This window comes from Lipotes vexillifer, unplaced genomic scaffold, assembly GCF_000442215.2.
Source record: "Lipotes vexillifer unplaced genomic scaffold, Lipotes_vexillifer_v1.1 scaffold15, whole genome shotgun sequence".
NCBI lineage: Eukaryota > Metazoa > Chordata > Mammalia > Artiodactyla > Lipotidae > Lipotes > Lipotes vexillifer.
In genome coordinates this window covers 1,790,855-1,800,869 of record NW_006784589.1, presented here as the reverse complement: position 1 = coordinate 1,800,869, position 10,015 = coordinate 1,790,855, and positions in this window count along the sequence as shown.

The following is a 10,015-nucleotide window of genomic DNA, read 5'->3' as shown; positions in this document are numbered from 1 at the left end:
ATCAGAACTCTTTCTCGGGCGATGCTGTGGAAGCAAGTGCAAAACTCTGCCCTGTTTTATTACGGTGTGGGTGGGTGGTGAGTGTTCTTTTCTGAGTTGTTCATCCAGTAAATGATTTTTAGCAGCAGATCCATGATTAAATCCACGACAGTACTGAAATCAGCGCCTTCTTCGACATCATTTAGAATAAAACACTAGATCTGATTTAGACACAATGACAAAGTGGGAGTCCTTGACTCCTCGAGTTATGTGAGTGTGAGAATAACAGGTAAAGCCAACCCACGGCACCACAACTAGTAGAAAAGTGACAAAGGTAACTACGTGTGTGGGCTAAATGCCTGCTAGCTGGATAGTACTGTTATGAGCTGTAGGAATACAAAGGGAAATATTTCTTAACTCTTGCCCTTAAAAGCTGAAAACGAAGACAGAAAACCATCAGCAACTTTTGTGGAAAACACAATGAACCACTGAACCATTTATAATTTGTTTTATGTCAGATGAACCCAGCTCCAGAATATTTTTTTTAATGAACACTGATGAAGAGTTAAGCTGAGAATATAAGAAAGTGATAAATATGTCATAAAACTTAATTATTGATGCTGAAACTGTCAGGTTCAGCTAGATCATGTCATTTATTATTCATTCATAAATTGGTAAAATCACATTATTACTTTTCCACGGAACTTTTACTCCAGTCACTGGTGTTTACAGGAGGTGTCTTCAATTTTTCAGTTTAATCTCCACCCTTTAGTAAGAAGCCCCTTTTCTTTTGCTTTACCAGGAAAACCCTGTCTACCTGGGACCAGCCAGTCACAAAACAGAATCCACCTACAAGGATAAAGGATAAATGACAAGTTCAAGGCCTTGAAAGAGAACCTGGCACTTGGCCAATGATGATATTGGCCGAAATGTCTTAAAAGCAGAAGATCAAAAAGCAAATGGAAATTGGAGCTTAAAAATGGAAATAATCTGAAAGGGGAAATGACTTGTAGCTGAGTAAGAGCCATGGAAATAGTCATGAACACATTTTCTGGCTCAATTTTGTGGGTCAGATCGAGAGGGTGGATAAATCCTTTGGCCACCAACATTTTCAAATATCAGAGCTTGACGTCCATCAACATTTTCATTTCTCCTGATAATTTGTGTTTTTCTCTCAACATATGTTCACCACTCCACTCTGCTATCTTTTGCCTTTGGGTTCTCAGAACCACTCTATCTGCTCTGAAGTAACATGAAAAGGTGTGGTTCTTCCTGGTTGGAATTTTCCAGCCTCCTACAAGCTGCCCTTCTGCAAGGCACCACAGAAAGTGTAAAAATTGCAAACACATTGATTGCTTGGCCACAGAAGACAGGCTCTCTCCCAGATGGAGCCCCACTGCTCCCTCCAGCCGTTATTCTGTCAGGGGTGGTGAAGAATACCATCTGCTGCCCCTTTCAAGAGGGAGGCTTGCCTCCGCCTCTTGGGCTCCAGAGGACCTGTTTCTGAGCCTATCAATGGGTATCTGGCACCAGCAACTCTTTTCATCACATCACCATGCTTTTCGGAAAGGTCACTGTGCCACATGTGGTTACTTTACCAGCCATCATTAACGCTCCCGAGAAAGAAGGACTCTCTTTACATTTCTATCTATGCCAAAGGGGATGAAAATACTCCCGCTGCTATTTCATATGCACTCAGGATGGGAAGAGTTTGGGGAAGAAGATGTCTATCAGCTGGATGGGAAATTCTTCAAGGGTCCCTCCTGAGCCTTTTATTTCTGGTTCTGTTTTTAGGTTGCCTCTCTCTTTCTCGGTAGCTCTAGTGGATATTTACAGGGATTGCCCAGCATCCAAATACCCACGAAGGGATGGGGAATCCCAAGGCAGGTGGGAGGCAGGATCTGAAGGGAGCAGGTGTTTCCTCTCCCCTCCTCAGAGCAGCTGGAGAGCCAGGCGTGCCCAAGCCTGGCTCACCAGATGTGCCACTCAGGAGGAGTGGCCAAGACCTGCAGATATTCAGAGGTTATTCCCTATGGGCACACTGGAATCGAGAGCCCAGAGGCTACAGCAGCCAATGTCAAGTGCAAGAGAGCCCAGCCATGCGACAAAGGGTGTTCCAGGGACACAGGGTCCACCCATGATGGCATTTGGAGCATTCTGGTCTTTTGGGCTGCATCCGTGTTTGTCACCATTTTATGAGCCTGGATCTCCAGCTTTCCTGGTGACTCTGTGAAGTGCCCCCCATCACCACACCCACAAATCCTGCCAATAAATTCCTTTCTGCTTTAATTAGCTAGAGACAGTTTTTGAGGTTGGCAACCAGGAGTCCTGACCTGAACACTGCATTTTCCAAATTTAGGAAAATTAACATCATTAACATACAAATGGAAATGTATCCTCTCCTTCTTTCTAGCTACTTTTCCAAACAAACAAATGGTTTCAGATTCATTGTCAGTCTGCTATATTCTCTGCTACAACATTTTGAAAGTAGAAAATTTCTAGGTGGATACATAACAAGATACATATATATAATATGTACTTATCAAGACACCCACCAAAAGCCAATAACATTTGGTATCATATCTACATGGATACAGATAGGGGTGTGGCGGGGATGTGTGTGTGTGTGTGTGTGTGTGTGTGTGTGTGTGCGCGTGTGTGTGTGTGTGTGTGTAAAATCCCAACACACCAGCACAGTCTGCTAGGCATGATTTACAATTATCTGTGAGAATACTAGTCTTTACCATGCTCATGAATATAATAGCATTCATCCAAACACAGCTATTAATAATAATAGCAACTATTTAATGGGTGTTTACTCTCTACTGGGCTTTGTGACAAATATCTATATGCATTATCTCTTTTAGAGAGATACACAGTAATCCTATAAGGTAGATACTATTATTCTTTATTTTGTAAGTGGAGAAACTGAAGCTCTGAGTGGACAGGTGATTTCCCTGAGGTTGACCAAGCAAGCAAATAGCAGATATGAGCCCTGGCTTTGCTGTCTTTAAAAGGCCAGGACTTAACCACCATGCCATGCTGCCCCTATTCAACAGAAATTCACTGAACTGTGCTTTTACAGTAATGCTCTATTATTTGTGGGAGATGCAACTAAAAGTAGGACATAGATCCAGTTCTTAAGGTGTTTTTGATAGCGTAAGGAAGAAAGAAACTTTCACTTATGAAGACACTGTAGGGTATAACGTGATCAGGACGGTTCATCCAAGACAACACCACTGGATCTTGGCTTTGAAGCCACAGAGTGGGAACCAGAGGATGAAGATGAGTTTGTGGAGTGACACACAGTCAGACTTTTGGCTGGGCCTAAACCTGTACTGTGGTGAGCCAGGAGGATGTGGGGAGCAGAGGAGGAGGCAGGCTAGGAGCTGGGGCCAGATGAGGTTAAAAGAGAGAGAATAGAATGGGAAGGCAGTCTGAGACAAAGGAGAGGTTTTGTAAGTGGAAGAAAGAAGGCTGGGTCAGAGGAGCAAAGATAAGTAGCATGGCAGGGATGCCAACAGGTACTTTCATTCATTCACACATTCATTCAACAAATATTCCTTCAGTGTTTCGTACCTGCCAGATGTCATTCTTATTGGGGTCCAGCATTGGATAAGACAGACAAAGTATCTTTGGTAATGGTGGAGGAGTATGTCAGTAAGGACACTTTCAAGGCAAATAACGAAAAACTTGAATATCAATGGCTTAAAACATAGGGAAATTTATGGCGCTCAATCAGGAAGTGATAGTTTTAGGGTTGGTACAGTAGCCATGGTATCATCGAAAACTCAAGCTCCTCCCACTCCCATCTTGCTCAACATTGCTGGCTTCTGTTCTCTAGCAGATCAATTCATGGACGCAAGACGGCTGGTGGAACTCTAGAAATCACATTGAAATTCAGGAGTCAAGAGAGGAGAGAAGAGCTTGCTTTTTGTCTGCTTCTTCAATCAGGAGGAAAGTCTTTCCAGAAACCCCAAGGGCTTCCCCTTGCATCCCATCGACCAGAACCTGGCCACATTCCCACTCCAACAGTAATCTCTGCAAAGGGAAGCACAATTGCCATGACCAGTCGGACCCAATCATGATCCACACCCTGGAGCTGGGTGCATGGCAGACCTTAGTGATAGACCATAGATTCTTAGTAGACCATAGATTCTTAGTGATGAAAGAGGATGCATAGTAGGAGTAGATAACCAGCAGTATCTGCCACAGTGAGAGAGACAGTATAAACACCAGGTGACTTCAGAGTGTGACAAATGCTATGAGGAAAATGAAATAGCAAAAATGAGCTAGAGAGTAACTGAAGCAGTGCAGGAAGAGGGGTGAGTTAATAGCGCGACCAGAGTTGGTTTCTCTGTGGACATGACATTTGAAAGTAAATGCCAAGAGCAAAGTTGGCAAGCAGAAACACCAAGGTGGCTGGAACAGAGTGAGATGGGCAAGTGGTAGGAGATGTGGTCAGAGATGAAAGCAAGGGCCATATATATTATGTAAAGCTTGATTGTAGGGAGTTTGGGCTTTTGTTCCTGGTTGAATTGTCTCGCCCAAATAAAATATTTTGAAGTCCTAACCCCCAGTACCTTAGAACGCAACCCCGCTTGAAAATAGGGTTTTTATAGAGATAAATTAGTGAGGTCATTAAGGTGGGTCCTAATCTGATATGACCGGTGTTCTTATAAAAAGGGGAACTTTAGACACGGAAACAGACATACACAGAGGGAAGATGTGAAGACACGCAGGGAGAAGATGGCCGTGTGACTGGAGCAATGCATCATAAGCCAAGGAAGGCCAAAGTTTGCCAACAAACACCAGAAGCTAGAAGAGACAAGGAAGCATTCTCCCCTGAAGCCATCAGAGAAAACATGGCCCTGCTGACACCTTGATTTCAGACTTATGGCCCCCAGAACTGTGGGACAACACATTTCTGTTGTTTAACCCACCCAGGTTTTGGTACTTTGATATGGCAGCCCTTGGAAACAAACACAGTTTTGTTTGCAAAAGGATGGCAATTCATTGGTGGGTTTTAAAGCAATGATTTACATTTTTTTTTAGAAATTCACTCTGGTTCACATGCAGAGATGGATCACGGGCAGATGAGGAGCGGGAAGCGGTAGAGAGCGGAAGGAGGGAGGTCACTGAAGTCTCCCAGGGAAGAGAAGGCGGTGGCTTTTGCACTATGGTTGACGTAGTTCAGGAGGAGTGGAGTGGACAGATTTTGGATGTACTTGGGAGTGTGTGTAGACTATACAAGACTTACTTCTGAATTGTTTGTGGGAGAAGACCAAAAGAGGAAACTTCAGTCTGATCCTTGCCCCATGGTGGACTAAGGGAAGCATAGGTTTTGTGAAGGTTGGGACTGCAAGCATAGAATTCAGTTTGGAACAGGTTCAGTTTAACATTCTTATAAGACATCCAAGTTGGAATGCAGAAAAGGTAATGTGATATACAAGTTTGGATTCCAGAGGCCATTTCAGAGCTGGAGAAAAGACATTTGGACATTGTCAACCTACGGAGGGTATTTATAGCTATGTAGCTGATGGAGATGCTGAGGAAGAGAATCTAGCTAAAGAGAGATGGGGAACTAGGATAGAGCTCTGGAGGTCACCTATGTTGAGTGAGATTGAAAAGAAGAGATCAGAGCGGTAAGCGGAAAATTAGGATATTGGGCCATCTCCAGAAAAACAAATAATAAGTTTCGTTTGTCTGTTTTTTAATTAAAGAAAGTTGTTACCTAAAAGTAGAGAAAGGAAACTATGGCATTAGACTTCTGCTTCTCAAATTTAGAATTAACTAGAGAGGGTTAAAATGCTGATGTCCAGGCCTCGCTCAGGTTAACCAAAACAGACTCTTTAGGGCTGGAGACTGGGCATTTGATATTTTTAAAAGCTCTCCTCTCTTCCTCAAAAAATTAAAAATAGGACTACCATATGATCTGGCAATCCCGCTCTTGGGTATTTATCCAAAGGAAATAAAAACAGGACCTTCAAAGAGATATGTGTACCCTCATGTTCACTGTAGCATTATTCACAATAGCCAAGATATGGAAGCACCTTAAAAGTCCACCGATAGATGAATGGATAAAGAAGATGTGAGATAGATATCTATATCTATATCTATATATAGTTATATACTCACACACGCACACACACAATGGAATATTACTCAGCTGTGAGAAAGAAAGAAATCTTGCCATTTGGGATGACATTGATGAAACTTAAGGGCATTATGCTAAGTGAAATAAGTCTGACGTAGAAAGACAAATAGTGTATAATCTCATGTATATGTGGAATCTAAAAAAGCCAAACTCTTAGAAACAGAGAATAGAGTGGTGGCTATCAGAGGCTGAGGGTTTGGGGAAATAAAAAGATATTGGTCAGACAGTAAAAACTTCCACTTATAAAATGAATAAGTTCTGGGGATCTAATGTAGAGCATGGTGATTATAGTTGACAATATTGTATTATATACTTGAAAGTGGCAAGGAGAGCAGACCTTAAACATTCTCACCATGAAAAAGAAATGGTAATTATGTGACAGGATGGAGATGTTAGTAAATGCTATGGTGATAATCATTTTGAAATATATATCATATCAAATCAACATATTGTACACCTTAAACTTATACAGTGTTATATGTGAATTATAGCTCAATAAAGGTAGGGGAAAAAAACAAAAGGAAGATGAGGAATATAAATAAATACATAAATAAAGCTCCTCTTACAACATCAAAGGCACAATCCATTAAATAATTAACTTATGAGTTGGACTTCATTAAAATTAAAACTCCTGCTCTGCAAAGGCAATGTTAAGAGAATGAAGAAAAAAAAAAAAAAAAGCCATGGACTGGGAGAAAATATATGCAAAAGGCACATCAGATAAAGGACGATTACCCAGAATATACAAAGAAATCTTAAACTCAACAATAAGAAAACAAACAACCTGATTAAAAAATGGTCAAAAGACCTGAACAGACACCTCATTAAAGAAGATACACAGATGGCAAATAAGGATATGAAAAGATGCTCCACATTATATGCCATCAGGGAAATGGAAATTAAAACAATGAGATACCATTACATGTCTGTTAAAATAGCCACAATCCAGAACACTGACAACACCAAATATTGGTGAGAGCAACAGAAACTCTGATTTATTATGGGTGGGAATGCAAAATAGTATAGCCACTTTGGAAGGCAGTGTGGCAGTTTCTCAGAAAACGAAACATACCCTAACCATATATATGATCCAGCAATTGCGATCCTTGGTATTTACCCGAAGGAGCTGAAAACTTATGTCCACACAGATATTTATAGCAGCTTAATTCATCATTGCCAAAAACTTGGAATCAACCAAGATGTCCTTCAGTAGGTGAATAGATAAACTGCGGTACATCCAAACAATGGAATATTATTCACTGCTAAAAGGAAATGAGTTATCAAGCCTTGAAAAGATATGGAGAATCTTAAATGTGTATTTCTTTACAATTTTATATGTCAATTACATCTCAGTAAAGCTGAATTTTTTAAAAATGCATCTTACTAAGTGAAAGAAGTCAAACTAAAAGGTTACATACTGTATGATTCCAAAAATATATGACATTCTTGAAAAGGCACAACTATGGAGACAGAAGAAAGATAAGTATTTGCCAGGGGTTGGGGAGGGGAAGGGATGAATAGGTGGAGCACAGAGGATTTTTAGGGCTGTCAAAATACTCTGTATGATATTATAATGATAGATACATGTCATTATACATTTGTCTAAATCCATAGAATGTACAACTCCAAGAGTGAACCCTAATGTACACTATAGACTTTGAATGATAATGGTGCCCATGTTGGTTCATCAGTTGTAACAGATGTACCCTCTAGTGCAGGATATTGATACTGGGGGATGTTCTGCATGTGTAGGGACAGGGAAAATATGGGAACTCTCTGTACTTTCCACTTAATTTTGCTGTGAACTTAAAACTGCTCTAAAAATTGTCTGTTTTTATAAAAAACAGCAATATGGCATGCTCCCTTCTTTCTGCAAAAAATATTACCCAATTAAAAGAGACAGCTTCAGGAAAAGAAAAACAACAGCTTCCCAGGCAATTCTAAAGCACAGAGTCAAGAACCAGTCTTTAGCCATTATAAGAGTACCCAGTCAATCAATTCAATAAACCATTTTATAATGTAAATTCAAGCTAATGAACCACTAGATATATGCTAATTTTAGTGAATAATCTTTTTTGGCATCTTTTCCACCATTTTATGAGCATCTTCAAAGTGTTGAGAGGACATCTTTTCTTACAACATACTGTACATCTCATCAAAGGCATAACTCGAGACAATCCTTGGTTTATAAAAAGACGACGAGAGAAAAAAGACTCTCAGCTCTAAATTTAAGCACCTTTTGAACTTTATAAAAATCACTTTAAGAGCCACATAGTTAGTGTCATAGAAAAACTGAGATCTTTATCTAGCCTTTTTCTTTTAAAATACATCTTTCTGTCCATGAGTTACTTCATAAGGATAATGAAAAATTATTTTATACCCAAAATTAAAAATGCAAGGATTCAAAGCAGTCCAAAGAACATTTGAGAAAAAAAGGACTTATATTTAAGGAGGCAACAAATCCTCTAACAAAATGTGTTGTCTTGCTTCATTATGGTTCTAAAATTAGCCCTTCTTTAATTAGGTGATAAATAGGGTTATTAAAATCATCAGTACCCTGCCAAATTGCTGGGGGCTCCTTGTTAGAGGTAAGGACCTCAATGTCCATTTTATTTCAAAGGTCTTATTCCTCACCCCATAGAACCCCTCAATAGTATCTGACACAAATGAGCAACTCTTCCTTAAAATTCATCCTTCTCTTAGTCTTCATCATGTGCTAGGAGCCACTCCTACCATGGCATCCTTTCGTTCAGGGCCTCAATTCTCTTCTGACTAACCCACCTGAGTGATTTATCTAGTTCATGGCTCAAATATTACCTCGAGGTCCATTTCTGTTCTTAGTCTACTTTCTGAACTTCAAAACAAGAATTTCCACTTATTCCCGAGAACTCACCGTTTAAATATTTTATTGGCACCTCTCACTGGGTTACTAAGTCCAATTGATTATCGTCTCCTTTCATGTTGCTCCATGTTTTGCATCCTTAACTCAATTGCACCACAGTTGCCCCAGCCTGGAAAATCTTATTAGCGCTGCAATTTGGAGAAAGTTGTTAGCTTCTTACAAACTCAGTTACTTCATCTGTTTTATGGGTAAAGAAAAACAATTTGAGAGGCTCGGTGTGAAGGTTATTTGAGACGTTGAACTGACACTGCTTTAGATTTCAAAGATTATTGCTCTGTGTCGTCGTTAGGCAAGGCCCTGCTGGAGAACACCTAAGGAAATGGTGAACTCAGTCTCAGCTATAAACAGGGCCAAGGTCTTTGACTCCCATATTATGATGCTTATAAAACTACTGGCAGGCTGGGAAGTAATAACTTTCTCCATAGTGAAACAGAATAGTTTCAGTCATACTGGAACTTCAATTTCTTATGTTCTTGCTATAAAATAATAGACTCTACTGTCAAATCTTAACTTTCTCAAATTCTTAAATTTCACAGGACTGAAAAATATTCCCTTCCTTTTGTATAAAATGTGACCTTCATTTAGAAATAAGGGATTTTTCATTAATTTTGCATGTCTCAGTGATCATGGACAAACTACATTCACTAGTAGCTCAAGAAATTCATGTTAGGTCAGTTTTAATCCTATTTAAGGTCAATTTCACAGAGAAAGAATTATTATAAGTGTTTGTACTGACAGCTTGTAATTAATGTATGCTTTTGAAAGGATGAACAGTCATTGACTGGATGTTCAGAGAAAGATTTTTTGACCTTCCCCCTACACACAAATACATGATACTATTTATCATATTTGACACTTCTTTATCTTTCCCAAAAGAATTTTTTCACATATTGAACAGTTTGTCTTCCCCCAAAGTATGACTTTTTCAATTGAAACTTAATTTAAAAAACATATTTGGTGGTTTGAGTCTAGAAAAA